The following is a 19047-nucleotide window of genomic DNA, read 5'->3' on the forward strand; positions in this document are numbered from 1 at the left end:
CAAAATGGCAAGAAATTACAATACCCCCCCAAAGGAACAATTTCGCCTCAAAATGGAAAAAAATTGCAATACCCCCCCAAAGGAACAATTTCGCTTCAAAATGCCGAAAAGTTGCAATACCCCCCCAAAGGAACAATTTCGCTTCAAAATGGCCAAAAGTTGCAATACCCCCCCAAAGTAACAATTTCTCCTCAAAATGGCCAAAAATCTTAATACCCCCCAAAGGAACAATTTCGCTTCAATATGGCCAAAAGTTGCAATACCCCCCAAAGGAACAATTTCGCCTCAAAATGGCAAAAAATTGCAATACCCCCCCAAAGGAACAATTTCGCTTCAAAATGGCCAAAAGTTGCAATACCCCCTCAAAGGAACAATTTCGCCTCAAAATGGCAAAAAATTGCAATATCCCCCAAAGGAACAATTTCGCCTCAAAATGCCGAAAAGTTGCAATACCCACCGAAAGGAACAATTTCGCTTCAAAATGGCCAAAAGTTGCAATACCCCCCCAAAGGAACAATTTCGCTTCAAAATGGCCAAAAGTTGCAATACCCCCCCAAAGGAACAATTTCGCCTCAAAATGCCGAAAAGTTGCAATACCCCCCGAAAGGAACAATTTCGCTTCAAAATGGCCAAAAGTTGCAATACCCCCCCAAAGGAACAATTTCGCCTCAAAATGGCAAGAAATTGCAATACCCCCCCAAAGGAACAATTTCGCCTCAAAATGCCGAAAAGATGCAATACCCCCCCAAATGGAACAATTTCGCTTCAAAAGGGCCAAAAATTTTAATACCCCCCCAAAGGAACAATTTCGCTTCAATATGGCCAAAAGTTGCAATACCCCCCCAAAGGAACAGTTTCGCCTCAAAATGGCAAAAAATTGCAATACCCCCCCAAAGGAACAATTTCGTTTCAAAATGGCCAAAAGTTGCAATACCCCCCCAAAGGAACAATTTCGCTTCAAAATGGCCAAAAGTTGCAATACCCCCCCAAAGGAACAATTTCGCCTCAAAATGGAAAAAAAATTGCAATACCCCCCAAAGGAACAATTTCGCCTCAAAATGCTGAAAAGTTGCAATACCCCCCGAAAGGAACAATTTCGCTTCAAAATGGCCAAAAGTTGCAATACCCTCCCAAAGGAACAATTTCGCCTCAAAATGGAAAAAAAATTGCAATACCCCCCCAAAGGAACAATTTCGCCTCAAAATGCCGAAAAGTTTCAATACCCCCCGAAAGGACCAATTTCGCTTCAAAATGGCCAAAAGTTGCAATAGCCCCCCAAAGGAACAATTTCGCCTCAAAATGGCAAAAAATTGCAATACCCCCCCAAAGGAACAATTTTGCTTCAAAATGGCCAAAAGTTGCAAAACCCCCCCAAAGGAACAATTTCGCCTCAAAATGGCAAAAAATTGCAATACCCCCCCAAAGGAACAATTTCACTTCAAAATGGCCAAAAGTTGCAATACCCCCCCCAAAGGAACAATTTCGCTTCAAAATGGCCAAAAGTTGCAATACCCCCCCAAAGGAACAATTTTGCTTCAACATGGCCAAAAGTTGCAATACCCCCCCAAAGGAACAATTTCGCTTCAAAATGCCGAAAAGTTGCAATACCCCCCCAAAGGAACAATTTCGCTTCAAAATGGCCAAAAGTTGCAATACCCCCCCAAAGGAACAATTTCGCCTCAAAATGGAAAAAAAATTGCAATACCCCCCAAAGGAACAATTTTGCCTCAAAATGCCGAAAAGTTGCAATACCCCCCCCAAAGGAACAATTTCGCCTCAAAATGCCGAAAAGTTTAAACACCCCCGGAAAGGAACAATTTCGCTTCAAAATGGCCAAAAGTTGCAATACCCTCCCAAAGGAACAATTTCGCCTCAAAATGGCCAAAAGTTGCAATACCCCCCCAAAGGAACAATTTCGCCTCAAAATGGCAAGAAATTGCAATACCCCCCCAAAGGAACAATTTCGCCTCAAAATGCCGAAAAGATGCAATACCCCCCCAAATGGAACAATTTCGCTTCAAAAGGGCCAAAAATTTTAATACCCCCCCAAAGGAACAATTTCGCTTCAATATGGCCAAAAGTTGCAATACCCCCCCAAAGGAACAGTTTCGCCTCAAAATGGCAAAAAATTGCAATACCCCCCCAAAGGAACAATTTCGTTTCAAAATGGCCAAAAGTTGCAATACCCCCCCAAAGGAACAATTTCGCTTCAAAATGGCCAAAAGTTGCAATACCCCCCCAAAGGAACAATTTCGCCTCAAAATGGAAAAAAAATTGCAATACCCCCCAAAGGAACAATTTCGCCTCAAAATGCTGAAAAGTTGCAATACCCCCCGAAAGGAACAATTTCGCTTCAAAATGGCCAAAAGTTGCAATACCCTCCCAAAGGAACAATTTCGCCTCAAAATGGAAAAAAAATTGCAATACCCCCCCAAAGGAACAATTTCGCCTCAAAATGCCGAAAAGTTTCAATACCCCCCGAAAGGACCAATTTCGCTTCAAAATGGCCAAAAGTTGCAATAGCCCCCCAAAGGAACAATTTCGCCTCAAAATGGCAAAAAATTGCAATACCCCCCCAAAGGAACAATTTTGCTTCAAAATGGCCAAAAGTTGCAAAACCCCCCCAAAGGAACAATTTCGCCTCAAAATGGCAAAAAATTGCAATACCCCCCCAAAGGAACAATTTCACTTCAAAATGGCCAAAAGTTGCAATACCCCCCCCAAAGGAACAATTTCGCTTCAAAATGGCCAAAAGTTGCAATACCCCCCCAAAGGAACAATTTTGCTTCAACATGGCCAAAAGTTGCAATACCCCCCCAAAGGAACAATTTCGCTTCAAAATGCCGAAAAGTTGCAATACCCCCCCAAAGGAACAATTTCACTTCAAAATGGAAAAAAAATTGCAATACCCCCCAAAGGAACAATTTTGCCTCAAAATGCCGAAAAGTTGTAATACCCCCCCCAAAGGAACAATTTCGCCTCAAAATGCCGAAAAGTTTAAATACCCCCGGAAAGGAACAATTTCGCTTCAAAATGGCCAAAAGTTGCAATACCCTCCCAAAGGAACAATTTCGCCTCAAAATGGCAAGAAATTGCAATACCCCCCAAAGGAACAATTTTGCCTCAAAATGCCGAAAAGTTGCAATACCCCCCCAAAGGAACAATTTCGCCTCAAAATGAAAAAAAAATTGCAATACCCCCCCAAAGGAACAATTTCGCCTCAAAATGCCGAAAAGTTGCAATACCCCCCGAAAGGAACAATTTCGCTTCAAAATGGCCAAAAGTTGCAATACCCCCCCAAAGGAACAATTTCGCCTCAAAATGGCAAAAAATTGCAATACCCCCCAAAGGAACAATTTCGCTTCAAAATGGCCAAAAGTTGCAATACCCCCCCAAAGGAACAATTTCGCCTCAAAATGCCGAAAAGTTGCAATACCCCCCAAAGGAACAATTTCGCCTCAAAATGGAAAAAAATTGCAATACCCCCCCAAAGGAACAATTTCGCCTCAAAATGGAAAAAAATTGCAATACCCCCCCAAAGGAACAATTTCGCCTCAAAATGTCGAAAAGTTTCAATACCCCCCGAAAGGAACAATTTCGCTTCAAAATGGCCAAAAGTTGCAATACACCCCCAAAGGAACAATTTCGCCTCAAAATGGCAAAAAATTGCAATACCCCCCCGAAGGAACAATTTCGCTTCAAAATGGCCAAAAGTTGCAATACCCCCCCAAAGGAACAATTTCGCCTCAAAATGCCGAAAAGTTGCAATGCCCCCCGAAAGGAACAATTTCGCTTCAAAATGGCCAAAAGTTGCAATACCCCCCCAAAGGAACAATTTCGCCTCAAAATGGCAAAAAATTGCAATACCCCCCAAAGGAACAATTTCGCTTCAAAATGGCCAAAAGTTGCAATACCCCCCAAAGGAACAATTTCGCCTTAAAATGCCGAAAAGTTGCAATACCCCCCGAAAGGAACAATTTCACTTCAAAATGGCCAAAAGTTGCAATACCCCCCAAAGGAACAATTTCGCCTCAAAATAGAAAAAAATTGCAATACCCCCCCAAAGGAACAATTTCGCTTCAAAATGGCCAAAAGTTGCAATACCCTCCCAAAGGAACAATTTCGCCTCAAAATGGAAAAAAAAAGCAATACCCCCCAAAGGAACAATTTCGCCTCAAAATGCCGAAAAGTTTCAATACCCCCCGAAAGGAACAATTTCGCTTCAAAATGGCCGAAAGTTGCAATACACCCCCAAAGGAACAATTTCGCCTCAAAATGGCAAAAAATTGCAATACCCCCCCAAAGGAACAATTTCGCTTCAAAATGGCCAAAAGTTGCAATACCCCCCCAAAGGAACAATTTCGCCTCAAAATGTCGAAAAGTTGCAATACCCCCCCAAAGGAACAATTTCGCTTCAAAATGGCCAAAAGTTGCAATACCCCCCCAAAGGAACAATTTCGCCTCAATATGGCAAAAAATTGCAATACCCCCCAAAGGAACAATTTCGTTTCAAAATGGTCAAAAGTTGCAATACCCCCCCAAAGGAACAATTTCGCTTCAAAATGGCCAAAAGTTGCAATACCCCCCCAAAGGAACAATTTCGCCTCAAAATGCCGAAAAGTTGCAATACCCCCCGAAAGGAACAATTTCGCCTCAAAATGGAAAAAAATTGCTTTACCCCCCCAAAGGAACAATTTCGCTTCAAAATGCCGAAAAGTTGCAATACCCCCGCAAAGGAACAATTTCGCTTCAAAATGGCCAAAAGTTGCAATACCCCCCCCAAAGGAACAATTTCGCCTTAAAAAAGGGCCAAATATTGTAATACCCCCCCAAAGGAACAATTTCGCTTCAATATGGCCAAAAGTTGCAATACCCCCCCAAAGGAACAATTTCGCCTCAAAATGGCAAAAAATTGCAATACCCCCCAAAGGAACAATTTCGCCTCAAAATGCCGAAAAGTTGCAATACCCACCGAAAGGAACAATTTCGCTTCAAAATGGCCAAAAGTTGCAATACCCACCCAAAGGAACAATTTCGCTTCAAAATGGCCAAAAGTTGCAATACCCCCCAAAGGAACAATTTCGCCTCAAAATGCCGAAAAGTTGCAATACCCCCCGAAAGGAACAATTTCGCTTCAAAATGGCCAAAAGTTGCAATACCCCCCCAAAGGAACAATTTCGCCTCAAAATGGCAAGAAATTGCAATACCCCCCCAAAGGAACAATTTCGCCTCAAAATGCCGAAAAGTTGCAATACCCCCCGAAAGGAACAATTTCGCTTCAAAATGGCCAAAAGTTGCAATACCCCCCCAAAGGAACAATTTCGCCTCAAAATGGCAAGAAATTGCAATACCCCCCCAAAGGAACAATTTCGCCTCAAAATGCCGAAAAGATGCAATAGCCCCCCAAAGGAACAGTTTCGCCTCAAAATGGCAAAAAATTGCAATACCCCCCCAAAGGAACAATTTCGTTTCAAAATGGCCAAAAGTTGCAATACCCCCCCAAAGGAACAATTTCGCCTCAAAATGCTGAAAAGATGCAATACCCCCCGAAAGGAACAATTTCGCTTCAAAATGGCCAAAAGTTGCGATACCCCCCCAAAGGAACAATTTCGCCTCAAAATGGCAAAAAATTGCAATACCCCCCAAAGGAACAATTTCGCCTCAAAATGGAAAAAAAATTGCAATACCCCCCAAAAGGAACAATTTCGCCTCAAAATGCCAAAAAGTTTCAGTACCCCCCGAAAGGAACAATTTCGTTTCAAAATGGTCAAAAGTTGCAATACCCCCCCAAAGGAACAATTTCACCTCAAAATGCCGAAAAGTTGCAATACCCCCCCAAAGGAACAATTTCGCTTCAAAATGGCCAAAAGTTGCAATACCCCCCCAAAGGAACAATTTCGCCTCAAAATGGAAAAAAAATTGCAATACCCCCCCAAAGGAACAATTTCGCCTCAAAATGCCGAAAAGTTGCAATACCCACCGAAAGGAACAATTTCGCTTCAAAATGGCCAAAAGTTGCAATACCCTCCCAAAGGAACAATTTCGCCTCAAAATGGAAAAAAAATTGCAATACCCCCCCAAAGGAACAATTTCGCCTCAAAATGCCGAAAAGTTTCAATACCCCCCGAAAGGACCAATTTCGCTTCAAAATGGCCAAAAGTTGCAATATCCCCCCAAAGGAACAATTTCGCCTCAAAATTGAAAAAAAATTGCAATACCCCCCAAAGGAACAATTTCGCCTCAAAATGCCGAAAAGTTGCAATACCCCCGAAAGGATCAATTTCGCTTCAAAATGGCCAAAAGTTGCAATACCCCCCCAAAGGAACAATTTCGCCCCAACATGCCGAAAAGTTGCAATACCCCCCGAAAGGAACAATTTCGCTTCAAAATGGCCAAAAGTTGCAATACCCTCCCAAAGTAACAATTTCGCCTCAAAATGGAAAAAAAATTGCAATACCCCCCCAAAGAAACAATTTCGCCTCAAAATGCCGAAAAGTTTCAATACCCCCCGAAAGGAACAATTTCGCTTCAAAATGGCCAAAAGTTGCCATACCCCCCTAAAGGAACAATTTCGCCTCAAAATGGCAAGAAATTGCAATACCCCCCCAAAGGAACAATTTCGCCTCAAAATGCCGAAAAGTTGCAATACCCCCCGAAAGGAACAATTTCGCTTCAAAATGGCCAATAGTTGCAATACCCCCCAAAGGAACAATTTTGCCTCAAAATGGCAAAAAATTGCAATACCCCCCCAAAAGAACAATTTCACCTCAAAATGCCGAAAAGTTGCAATACCCCCCGAAAGAAACAATTTCGCTTCAAAATGGCCAAAAGATCCAGTACCCCCTCAAAGCAACAATTTCGCCTCAAAATGGCAAAAAATTGCAATACCCCCCCAAAGGAACAATTTCGCCTCAAAATGGCCAAAAATTGTAATACCCCCCCAAAGGAACAATTTCGCTTCAATATGGCCAAAAGTTGCAATACCCCCCAAAGGAACAATTTCGCCTCAAAATGGCAAAAAATTGCAATACCATCCCAAAGGAACAATTTCGCCTCAAAATGCTGAAAAATTGCAATACCCCCCGAAAGGAACAATTTCACTTCAAAATGCCGAAAAGTTGCAATACCCCCCCAAAGGTACAATTTCGCTTCAAAATGGCCAAAAGTTGCAATGCCCCCCTAAAGGAACAATTTCGCCTCAAGATGGAAAAAAATTGCAATACCCCCCCCAAAAGAACAATTTGGCCTCAAAATAGCAAAAAATTGCAATACCCCCCGAAAGGAACAATTTTGCTTCAAAATGGCCAAAAGATGCAATACCCCCCCAAAGCAACAATTTCGCCTCAAAATGGCCAAAAGTTGCAATACCCCCCAAAGGAACAATTTCGCCTCAAAATGCCGAAAAGTTGCAATACCCCCGAAAGGAACAATTTCGCTTCAAAATGGCCAAAAGTTGCAATACCCCCCCAAAGGAACAATTTCAACTCAAAATGGCAAGAAATTGCATTACCCCCCCAAAGGAACAATTTCACCTCAAAATGCCGAAAAGTTGAAATACCCCCCCAAAGGAACAATTTCGCTTCAAAATGGCCAAAACTTGCAATACCCCCCCAAAGGAACAATTTCGCCTCAAAATGCTGAAAAGTTTCAATACCCCCCCAAAGGATCAATTTCGCCTCAAAATGTCAAAAAATTGCAATACCCCCCACAGGAACAATTTTGCCTCAAAATGCCGAAAAGTTGCAAACCCCCCCCAAAGGAACAATTTTGCTTCAAAATGGCGACAAGTTGCAATTCCCCCCCAAAGGAACAATTTTGCCTCAAAATGGCCAAAAATTGTAATACCCCCCCAAAGGAACAGTTTCGCTTCAAAATGCCGAAAAGTTACAATACCCCCCAAAGGAACACTTTCGCCTCAAAATGCCGAAAAGTTGCAATACCCCCCAAAGGAAAAATTTCGCTTCAAAATGCCGAAAAGTTGCAATACCCCCCCAAAGGAACAATTTCGCCTCAAAATGGCAAAAAATTGCAATACCCCCCCAAAGGAACAATTTCACCTCAAAATGCCGAAAAGTTGCAATACCCCCCGAAAAGAACAATTTCGCTTCAAAATGGCCAAAAGTTGCAATACCCTTCCAAAGGAACAATTTCGCCTCAAAATGGAAAAAAAATTGCAATACCCCCCAAAGGAAAAATTTCGCCACAAAATGCCGAAAAGTTTCAATACCCCCTGAAAGGAACAATTTCGATTCAAAATGGCCAAAAGTTGCAATACCCCCCCAAAGGAACAATTTCGCCTCAAAATGGCAAAAAATTGCAATATTCCCCCAAAGGAACAATTTCGCTTTAAAATGGCCAAAAGTTGCAATACCCCCCCAAAGGAACAATTTTGCCTCAAAATGGCAAAAAATTGCAATATCCCCCAAAGGAACAATTTTGCTTCAAAATGCTGAAAAGTTGCCATACCCCCCAAAGGAACAATTTCGCCTCAAAATGGCAAAAAATTGCAATATCCCCCAAAGGAACAATTTCGCTTCAAAATGCCGAAAAGTTGCAATACCCCCCCAAAGGAACAATTTCGCCTCAAAATGGAAAAAAATTGCAATACCCCCCCAAAGGAACAATTTCGCCTCAAAATGGCAAAAAATTGCAATATTCCCCCAAAGGAACAATTTCGCTTTAAAATGGCCAAAAGTTGCAATACCCCCCCAAAGGAACAATTTTGCCTCAAAATGGCAAAAAATTGCAATATCCCCCAAAGGAACAATTTTGCTTCAAAATGCTGAAAAGTTGCCATACCCCCCAAAGGAACAATTTCGCCTCAAAATGGCAAAAAATTGCACAACCCCCCAAAGGAACAATTTCGCTTCAAAATGCCGAAAAGTTGCAATACCCCCCCAAAGGAACAATTTCGCCTCAAAATGGAAAAAAATTGCAATACCCCCCCAAAGGAACAATTTCGCCTCAAAATGGCAAAAAATTGCAATACCCCACCAAAGGAACAATTTTGCCTCAAAATGCCGAAAAGTTTCAATACCCCCTGAAAGGAACAATTTCGCTTCAAAATGGCCAAAAGTTGCAATACCCCCCCAAAGGAACAATTTCGCCTCAAAATGGCAAAAAATTGCAATATTCCCCCAAAAGGAACAATTTCGCTTTAAAATGGCCAAAAGTTGCAATACCCCCCCAAAGGAACAATTTTGCCTCAAAATGGCAAAAAATTGCAATATCCCCCAAAGGAACAATTTCGCTTCAAAATGCTGAAAAGTTGCCATACCCCCCAAAGGAACAATTTCGCCTCAAAATGGCAAAAAATTGCAATATCCCCCCAAAGAAACAATTTCGCTTCAAAATGCCGAAAAGTTGCAATACCCCCCCAAAGGTACAATTTCGCTTCAAAATGGCCAAAAGTTGCAATACCCCCCCAAAGGAACAATTTCGCCTCAAAATGGCAAAAAATTGCAATATCCCCCAAAGGAACAATTTCGCCTCAAAATGCCGAAAAGTTGCAATACCCCCCGAAAGGAACAATTTCGCTTCAAAATGGCCAAAAGTTGCAATACCCCCCCAAAGGAACAATTTCGCCTCAAAATGGAAAAAAATTGCAATACCCCCCCAAAGGAACAATTTCGCCTCAAAATGGCAAAAAATTGCAATACCCCCCCAAAGGAACAATTTTGCCTCAAAATGCCGAAAAGTTGCAATACCCCCCGAAAGGAACAAATTCGCTTCAAAATGGCCAAAAGTTGCAATACCCCCCAAAGGAACAATTTCGCCTCAAAATGGAAAAAAAATTGCAATACCCCCCCAAAGGAACAATTTCACCTCAAAATGCCGAAATGTTTCAGTACCCCCCGAAAGGAACAATTTCGTTTCAAAATGGTCAAAAGTTGCAATACCCCCCCAAAGGAACAATTTCGCCTCAAAATGCCGAAAAGTTGCAATACCCCCCCAAAGGAACAATTTCGCTTCAAAATGGCCAAAAGTTGCAATATCCCCCCAAAGGAACAATTTCGCCTCAAAATGGAAAATAAATTGCAATACCCCCCCAAAGGAACAATTTCGCCTCAAAATGCCGAAAAGTTGCAATACCCCCCGAAAGGAACAATTTCGCTTCAAAATGGCCAAAAGTTGCAATACCCCCCCAAAGGAACAATTTCGCCTCAACATGCCGAAAAGTTGCAATACCCCCCGAAAGGAACAATTTCGCTTCAAAATGGCCGAAAGTTGCAATACCCTCCCAAAGTAACAATTTCGCCTCAAAATGGAAAAAAAATTGCAATACCCCCCCAAAGGAACAATTTCGCCTCAAAATGCCGAAAAGTTTCAATACCCCCCGAAAGGAACAATTTCGCTTCAAAATGGCCAAAAGTTGCAAAACCCCCCCAAAGGAACAATTTCGCCTCAAAATGGCAAAAATTGCAATACCCCCCCAAAGGAACAATTTCGCCTCAAAATGCCGAAAAGTTGCAATACCCCCCAAAGGAACAATTTCGCTTCAAAATGGCCAAAAGTTGCAATTCCCCCCAAAAGGAACAATTTTGCCTCAAAATGCCAGAAAGTTGCAATACCCCCCAAAGGAACAATTTCGCCTCAAAATGGCCAAAAATTGTAATACCCCCCCAAAGGAACAATTTCGCTTCAAAATGCCGAAAAGTTGCAATACCCCCCCAAAGGTACAATTTCGCTTCAAAATGGCCAAAAGTTGCAATACCCCCCCAAAGGAACAATTTCGCCTCAAAATGGAAAAAAAATTGCAATGCCCCCCCAAAGGAACAATTTCGCCTCAAAATGCCGAAAAGTTGCAATACCCCCCGAAAGGAACAATTTCGCAAGAAAAAAATGGCCAAAAGTTGCAATACCCCCCCAAAGGAACAATTCCGCCTCAAAATGGCAAAAAATTGCAATACCCCCCAAAGGAATAATTTTGCCTCAAAATGCCGAAAAGTTGCAATACCCCCCGAAAGGAACAATTTCGCCTCAAAATGGCAAAAAATTGCAATACCCCCCAAAGGAACAATTTCGCCTCAAAATGCCGAAAAGTTGCAATACCCCCCCAAAGGAACAATTTCGCCTCAAAATGCCGAAAAGTTGAAATACCCCCCGAAAGAAACAATTTTGCTTCAAAATGGCCAAAAGTTGCAATACCCCCCCCAAAGGAACAAATCCGCCTCAAAATGGCAAAAAATTGTAATACCCCCCCAAAGGAACAATTTCGCTTCAATATGGCCAAAAGTTCCAATACCCCCCCAAAGGAACAGTTTCGCCTCAAAATGGAAAAAAATTGCAATACCCCCCCAAAGGAACAATTTCGCTTCAAAATGGCCAAAAGTTGCAATACCCCCCCAAAGGAACAATTTCGCCTCAAAATGGAAAAAAAATTGCAATACCCCCCAAAGGAACAATTTCGCTTCAAAATGGCCAAAAGTTGCAATACCCTCCCAAAGGAACAATTTCGCCTCGAAATGGAAAAAAAATTGCAATACCCCCCCAAAGGAACAATTTCGCCTCAAAATGCCGAAAAGTTTCAATACCCCCCGAAAGGACCAATTTCGCTTCAAAATGGCCAAAAGTTGCAATACCCTCCCAAAGGAACAATTTCGCCTCGAAATGGAAAAAAAATTGCAATACCCCCCCAAAGGAACAATTTCGCCTCAAAATGCCGAAAAGTTTCAATACCCCCCGAAAGGACCAATTTCGCTTCAAAATGGCCAAAAGTTGCAATAGCCCCCCAAAGGAACAATTTCGCCTCAAAATGGCAAAATATTGCAATACCCCCCTAAAGGAACAATTTTGCTTCAAAATGGCCAAAAGTTGCAAAACCCCCCCAAAGGAACAATTTCGCCTCAAAATGGCAAAAAATTGCAATACCCCCCCAAAGGAACAATTTCACTTCAAAATGGCCAAAAGTTGCAATACCCCCCCCCCAAAGGAACAATTTCGCTTCAAAATAGCCAAAAGTTGCAATACCCTCCCAAAGGAACAATTTTGCTTCAACATGGTCAAAAGTTGCAATACCCCCCAAAGGAACAATTTCGCCTCAAACTGGCAAAAAATTGCAATACCCCCCCAGAGGAACAATTTCGCTTCAAAATGCCAAAAAGTTGCAATACCCCCCCAAAGGTACAATTTCGGTTCAAAATGGCCAAAAGTTGCAATACCCCCCCAAAGGAACAATTTCGCCTCAAAATGCCGAAAAGTTGCAATAACCCCCGAAAGGAACTATTTCGCTTCAAAATGGCCTAAAGTTGCAATACCCCCCCAAAGGAACAATTTCGCCTCAAAATGGAAAAAAATTGCATTACCCCCAAAGGAACAATTTCGCTTCAAAATGGCCAAAAGTTGCAATACCCCCCCAAAGGAACAATTTCGCCTCAAAATGGAAAAAAAATTGCAATACCCCCCAAAGGAAAAATTTCGCCTCAAAATGCCGAAAAGTTTCAATACCCCCCCGAAAGGACCAATTTCGCTTCAAAATGGCCAAAAGTTGCAATAGCCCCCCAAAGGAACAATTTCGCCTCAAAATGGCAAAAAATTGCAATACCCCCCCAAAGGAACAATTTTGCTTCAAAATGGCCAAAAGTTGCAAAACCCCCCCAAAGGAACAATTTCGCCTCAAAATGGCAAAAAATTGCAATACCCCCCCAAAGGAACAATTTCACTTCAAAATGGCCAAAAGTTGCAATACCCCCCCCAAAGGAACAATTTCGCTTCAAAATGGCCAAAAGTTGCAATACCCCCCCAAAGGAACAATTTTGCTTCAACATGGCCAAAAGTTGCAATACCCCCCCAAAGGAACAATTTCGCTTCAAAATGCCGAAAAGTTGCAATACCCCCCCAAAGGAACAATTTCGCTTCAAAATGGCTAAAAGTTGCAATACCCCCCCCAAAGGAACAATTTCGCCTCAAAATGGAAAAAAAATTGCAATACCCCCCAAAGGAACAATTTTGCCTCAAAATGCCGAAAAGTTGCATTACCCCCCCAAAGGAACAATTTCGCCTCAAAATGCCGAAAAGTTTAAATACCCCCGGAAAGGAACAATTTCGCTTCAAAATGGCCAAAAGTTGCAATACCCCCCCAAAGGAACAATTTCGCCTCAAAATGGCAAGAAATTGCAATACCCCCAAAGGAACAATTTCGCCTCAAAATGCCGAAAAGTTGCAATACCCCCCGAAAGGAACAATTTCGCTTCAAAATGGCCAAAAGTTGCAATACCCCCCCAAAGGAACAATTTCGCCTCAAAATGGCAAAAAATTGCAATACCCCCCAAAGGAACAATTTCGCTTCAAAATGGCCAAAAGTTGCAATACCCCCCCAAAGGAACAATTTCGCCTCAAAATGCCGAAAAGTTGCAATGCCCCCCGAAAGGAACAATTATGCTTCAAAATGGCCAAAAGTTGCAATACCCCCCAAAGGAACAATTTCGCCTCAAAATGGAAAAAAATTGCAATATCCCCCAAAGGAACAATTTCGCCTCAAAATGCCGAAAAGTTGCAATACCCACCGAAAGGAACAATTTCGCTTCAAAATGGCCAAAAGTTGCAATACCCCCCCAAAGGAACAATTTCGCTTCAAAATGGCCAAAAGTTGCAATACCCCCCCAAAGGAACAATTTCGCCTCAAAATGGCAAGAAATTGCAATACCCCCCCAAAGGAACAATTTCGCCTCAAAATGCCGAAAAGATGCAATACCCCCCCAAAGGAACAATTTCGCTTCAAAATGGCCAAAAATTTTAATACCCCCCCAAAGGAACAATTTCGCTTCAATATGGCCAAAAGTTGCAATACCCCCCCAAAGGAACAGTTTCGCCTCAAAATGGCAAAAAATTGCAATACCCCCCCAAAGGAACAATTTCGTTTCAAAATGGCCAAAAGTTGCAATACCCCCCCAAAGGAACAGTTTCGCCTCAAAATGCTGAAAAGTTGCAATACCCCCCGAAAGGAACAATTTCGCTTCAAAATGGCCAAAAGTTGCGATACCCCCCCAAAGGAACAATTTCGCCTCAAAATGGCAAAAAATTGCAATACCCCCCAAAGGAACAATTTCGCCTCAAAATGGAAAAAAAATTGCAATACCCCCCCAAAGGAACAATTTCGCCTCAAAATGCCAAAAAGTTTCAGTAACCCCCGAAAGGAACAATTTCGTTTCAAAATGGTCAAAAGTTGCAATACCCCCCCAAAGGAACAATTTCGCCTCAAAATGCCAAAAAGTTTCAGTAACCCCCGAAAGGAACAATTTCGCTTCAAAATGGCCAAAAGTTGCAATACCCTCCCAAAGGAACAATTTCGCCTCAAAATGGAAAAAAAATTGCAATACCCCCCCAAAGGAACAATTTCGCCTCAAAATGCCGAAAAGTTTCAATACCCCCCGAAAGGACCAATTTCGCTTCAAAATGGCCAAAAGTTGCAATAGCCCCCCAAAGGAACAATTTCGCCTCAAAATGGCAAAAAATTGCAATACCCCCCCAAAGGAACAATTTTGCTTCAAAATGGCCAAAAGTTGCAAAACCCCCCCAAAGGAACAATTTCGCCTCAAAATGCTGAAAAGTTGCAATACCCCCCGAAAGGAACAATTTCGCTTCAAAATGGCCAAAAGTTGCGATACCCCCCCAAAGGAACAATTTCGCCTCAAAATGGAAAAAAAATTGCAATACCCCCCCAAAGGAACAATTTCGCCTCAAAATGCCAAAAAGTTTCAGTACCCCCCGAAAGGAACAATTTCGTTTCAAAATGGTCAAAAGTTGCAACACCCCCCCAAAGGAACAATTTCGCCTCAAAATGCCGAAAAGTTGCAATACCCCCCCAAAGGAACAATTTTGCTTCAAAATGGCCAAAAGTTGCAATACCCCCCCAAAGGAACAATTTCGCCTCAAAATGGAAAAAAAATTGCAATACCCCCCCAAAGGAACAATTTCGCCTCAAAATGCCGAAAAGTTGCAATACCCCCCGAAAGGAACAATTTCGCTTCAAAATGGCCAAAAGTTGCAATACCCCCCCAAAGGAACAATTTCGCCTCAAAATGGAAAAAAAATTGCAATACCCCCCAAAGGAAAAATTTCGCCTCAAAATGCCGAAAAGTTTCAATACCCCCCCGAAAGGACCAATTTCGCTTCAAAATGGCCAAAAGTTGCAATAGCCCCCCAAAGGAACAATTTCGCCTCAAAATGGCAAAAAATTGCAATACCCCCCCAAAGGAACAATTTTGCTTCAAAATGGCCAAAAGTTGCAAAACCCCCCCAAAGGAACAATTTCGCCTCAAAATGGCAAAAAATTGCAATACCCCCCCAAAGGAACAATTTCACTTCAAAATGGCCAAAAGTTGCAATACCCCCCCCAAAGGAACAATTTCGCTTCAAAATGGCCAAAAGTTGCAATACCCCCCCAAAGGAACAATTTTGCTTCAACATGGCCAAAAGTTGCAATACCCCCCCAAAGGAACAATTTCGCTTCAAAATGCCGAAAAGTTGCAATACCCCCCCAAAGGAACAATTTCGCTTCAAAATGGCTAAAAGTTGCAATACCCCCCCCAAAGGAACAATTTCGCCTCAAAATGGAAAAAAAATTGCAATACCCCCCAAAGGAACAATTTTGCCTCAAAATGCCGAAAAGTTGCATTACCCCCCCAAAGGAACAATTTCGCCTCAAAATGCCGAAAAGTTTAAATACCCCCGGAAAGGAACAATTTCGCTTCAAAATGGCCAAAAGTTGCAATACCCCCCCAAAGGAACAATTTCGCCTCAAAATGGCAAGAAATTGCAATACCCCCAAAGGAACAATTTCGCCTCAAAATGCCGAAAAGTTGCAATACCCCCCGAAAGGAACAATTTCGCTTCAAAATGGCCAAAAGTTGCAATACCCCCCCAAAGGAACAATTTCGCCTCAAAATGGCAAAAAATTGCAATACCCCCCAAAGGAACAATTTCGCTTCAAAATGGCCAAAAGTTGCAATACCCCCCCAAAGGAACAATTTCGCCTCAAAATGCCGAAAAGTTGCAATGCCCCCCGAAAGGAACAATTATGCTTCAAAATGGCCAAAAGTTGCAATACCCCCCAAAGGAACAATTTCGCCTCAAAATGGAAAAAAATTGCAATACCCCCCCAAAGGAACAATTTCGCCAAAAAATGGAAAAAAATTGCAATACCCCCCCCAAAGGAACAATTTCGCCTCAAAATGCCGAAAAGTTGCAATACCCACCGAAAGGAACAATTTCGCTTCAAAATGGCAAAAAATTGCAATACCCCCCAAAGGAACAATTTCGCTTCAAAATGGCCAAAAGTTGCAATACCCCCCCAAAGGAACAATTTCGCCTCAAAATGGAAAAAAATTGCAATACCCCCCCAAAGGAACAATTTCGCCAAAAAATGGAAAAAAATTGCAATACCCCCCCAAAGGAACAATTTCGCCTCAAAATGCCGAAAAGTTGCAATACCCACCGAAAAGAACAATTTCGCTTCAAAATGGCCAAAAGTTGCAATACCCCCCCAAAGGAACAATTTCGCTTCAAAATGGCCAAAAGTTGCAATACCCCCCCAAAGGAACAATTTCGCCTCAAAATGCCGAAAAGTTGCAATACCCCCCGAAAGGAACAATTTCGCTTCAAAATGGCCAAAAGTTGCAATACCCCCCCAAAGGAACAATTTCGCCTCAAGATGGCAAGAAATTGCAATACCCTCCAAAGGAACAATTTCGCCTCAAAATGCCGAAAAGATGCAATACCCCCCCAAAGGAACAATTTCGCTTCAAAATGGCCAAAAATTTTAATACCCCCCAAAGGAACAATTTCGCTTCAATATGGCCAAAAGTTGCAATACCCCCCAAAGGAACAGCTTCGCCTCAAAATGGCAAAAAATTGCAATACACCCCCAAAGGAACAATTTCGTTTCAAAATGGCCAAAAGTTGCAATACCCCCCCAAAGAAACAATTTCGCCTCAAAATGCTGAAAAGTTGCAATACCCCCCGAAAGGAACAATTTCGCTTCAAAATGGCCAAAAGTTGCGATACCCCCCCAAAGGAACAATTTCGCCTCAAAATGGCAAAAAATTGCAATACCCCCCAAAGGAACAATTTCGCCTCAAAATGGAAAAAAAATTGCAATACCCCCCCAAAGGAACAATTTCGCCTCGAAATGCCGAAAAGTTTCAGTACCCCCCGAAAGGAACAATTTCGTTTCAAAATGGTCAAAAGTTGCAATACCCCCCCAAAGGAACAATTTCGCCTCAAAATGGCAAAAAATTGCAATACCCCCCAAAGGAACAATTTCGCCTCAAAATGGAAAAAAAATTGCAATACCCCCCCAAAGGAACAATTTCGCCTCGAAATGCCGAAAAGTTTCAGTACCCCCCGAAAGGAACAATTTCGTTTCAAAATGGTCAAAAGTTGCAATAACCCCCCAAAGGAACAATTTCGCCTCAAAATGCCGAAAAGTTGCAATACCCCCCGAAAGGAACAATTTCGCTTCAAAATGGCCAAAAGTTGCAATACCCCCCCAAAGGAACAATTTCGCCTCAAAATGGCAAGAAATTACAATACCCCCCAAAGGAACAATTTCGCCTCAAAATGGAAAAAAATTGCAATACCCCCCCAAAGGAACAATTTCGCTTCAAAATGCCGAAAAGTTGCAATACCCCCCCAAAGGAACAATTTCGCTTCAAAATGGCCAAAAGTTGCAATACCCCCCCAAAGTAACATTTTCGCCTCAAAATGGCAAAAAATTGCAATACCCCCCCAAAGGAACAATTTCGCTTCAAAATGGCCAAAAGTTGCAATACCCCCCCAAAGGAACAATTTCGCCTCAAAATGGCAAAAAATTGCAATATCCCCCAAAGGAACAATTTCGCCTCAAAATGCCGAAAAGTTGCAATACCCACCGAAAGGAACAATTTCGCTTCAAAATGGCCAAAAGTTGCAATACCCCCCAAAGGAACAATTTCGCTTCAAAATGGCCAAAAGTTGCAATACCCCCCCAAAGGAACAATTTCGCCTCAAAATGCCGAAAAGTTGCAATACCCCCCGAAAGGAACAATTTCGCTTCAAAATGGCCAAAAGTTGCAATACCCCCCCAAAGGAACAATTTCGCCTCAAAATGGCAAGAAATTGCAATACCCCCCCAAAGGAACAATTTCGCCTCAAAATGCCGAAAAGATGCAATACCCCCCGAAAGGAACAATTTCGCTTCAAAATGGCCAAAAGTTGCAATACCCCCCCAAAGGAACAATTTCGCCTCAAAATGGCAAGAAATTGCAATACCTCCCCAAAGGAACAATTTCGCTTCAAAAGGGCCAAAAATTTTAATACCCCCCCCAAAGGAACAATTTCGCTTCAATATGGCCAAAAGTTGCAATACCACCCCAAAGGAACAGTTTCGCCTCAAAATGGCAAAAAATTGCAATACCCCCCCAAAGGAACAATTTCGTTTCAAAATGGCCAAAAGTTGCAATACCCCCCCAAAGGAACAATTTCGCTTCAAAATGACCAAAAGTTGCAATACCCCCCCAAAGGAACAATTTCGCCTCAAAATGGAAAAAAAATTGCAATACCCCCCCAAAGGAACAATTTCGCCTCAAAATGCCGAAAAGTTTCAATACCCCCCGAAAGGACCAATTTCGCTTCAAAATGGCCAAAAGTTGCAATAGCCCCCCAAAGGAACAATTTCGCCTCAAAATGGCAAAAAATTGCAATACCCCCCCAAAGGAACAATTTTGCTTCAAAATGGCCAAAAGTTGCAATACCCCCCCAAAGGAACAATTTCACTTCAAAATGGCCAAAAGTTGCAATAGCCCCCCAAAGGAACAATTTCGCCTCAAAATGGCAAAAAATTGCAATACCCCCCCAAAGGAACAATTTCGCCTCAAAATGGCAAAAAATTGCAATACCCCCCCAAAGGAACAATTTCACTTCAAAATGGCCAAAAGTTGCAATACCCCCCCCCAAAGGAACAATTTCGCTTCAAAATGGCCAAAAGTTGCAATACCCCCCCAAAGGAACAATTTTGCTTCAACATGGCCAAAAGTTGCAATACCCCCCCAAAGGAACAATTTCGCTTCA

This window comes from Anomaloglossus baeobatrachus, chromosome 11 (genome assembly GCF_048569485.1).
Source record: "Anomaloglossus baeobatrachus isolate aAnoBae1 chromosome 11, aAnoBae1.hap1, whole genome shotgun sequence".
NCBI classification, from domain to species: Eukaryota; Metazoa; Chordata; class Amphibia; order Anura; family Aromobatidae; genus Anomaloglossus; species Anomaloglossus baeobatrachus.